Here is a 442-nt window from a genome sequence, read left to right as displayed (position 1 = left end):
GGAGACCCATGCCATGATTTTCAAATCTTTTCTATTTAGTAGTCTAAGTTTCTCGATGAGGATAATTAATTCGGTCGTTGTGGTCGGACTCTATTATGGATTTCTGACTACATTCTCCATAGGTCCCTCTTAGATCTTCTTTCTCCAATCTTGGATTAGGGAAGAAGGAGATATTCGCGACTACTGGCGATTTCATTATGGGGCAGCTCATGATCTTCATATCGATCTATTATCCACCTCTGTATCTATTCTTTCTTAGCTAAACAGGTGGAAGATCTATCCAATTTGGTTATATTATATCATGGACTCGAAAAACGGATCTGAATTTGACTGAAATGCACGATCTTCACAGGTATCACTTTTCACGATACCTAAAAGGTGGAATAGCGATTTTCGAACCATTTCCTATAAGAGAATGGTTTCCATTACTTTGAGAAATGGA

The sequence above is a fragment of the Triticum urartu genome, unplaced genomic scaffold, assembly GCF_056163025.1.
Source record: "Triticum urartu cultivar PI428250 unplaced genomic scaffold, HENAU_Tu73 scaffold1, whole genome shotgun sequence".
In the NCBI taxonomy this organism is placed as follows: domain Eukaryota; kingdom Viridiplantae; phylum Streptophyta; class Magnoliopsida; order Poales; family Poaceae; genus Triticum; species Triticum urartu.
Note: the sequence above shows the minus strand (reverse complement) of the source record.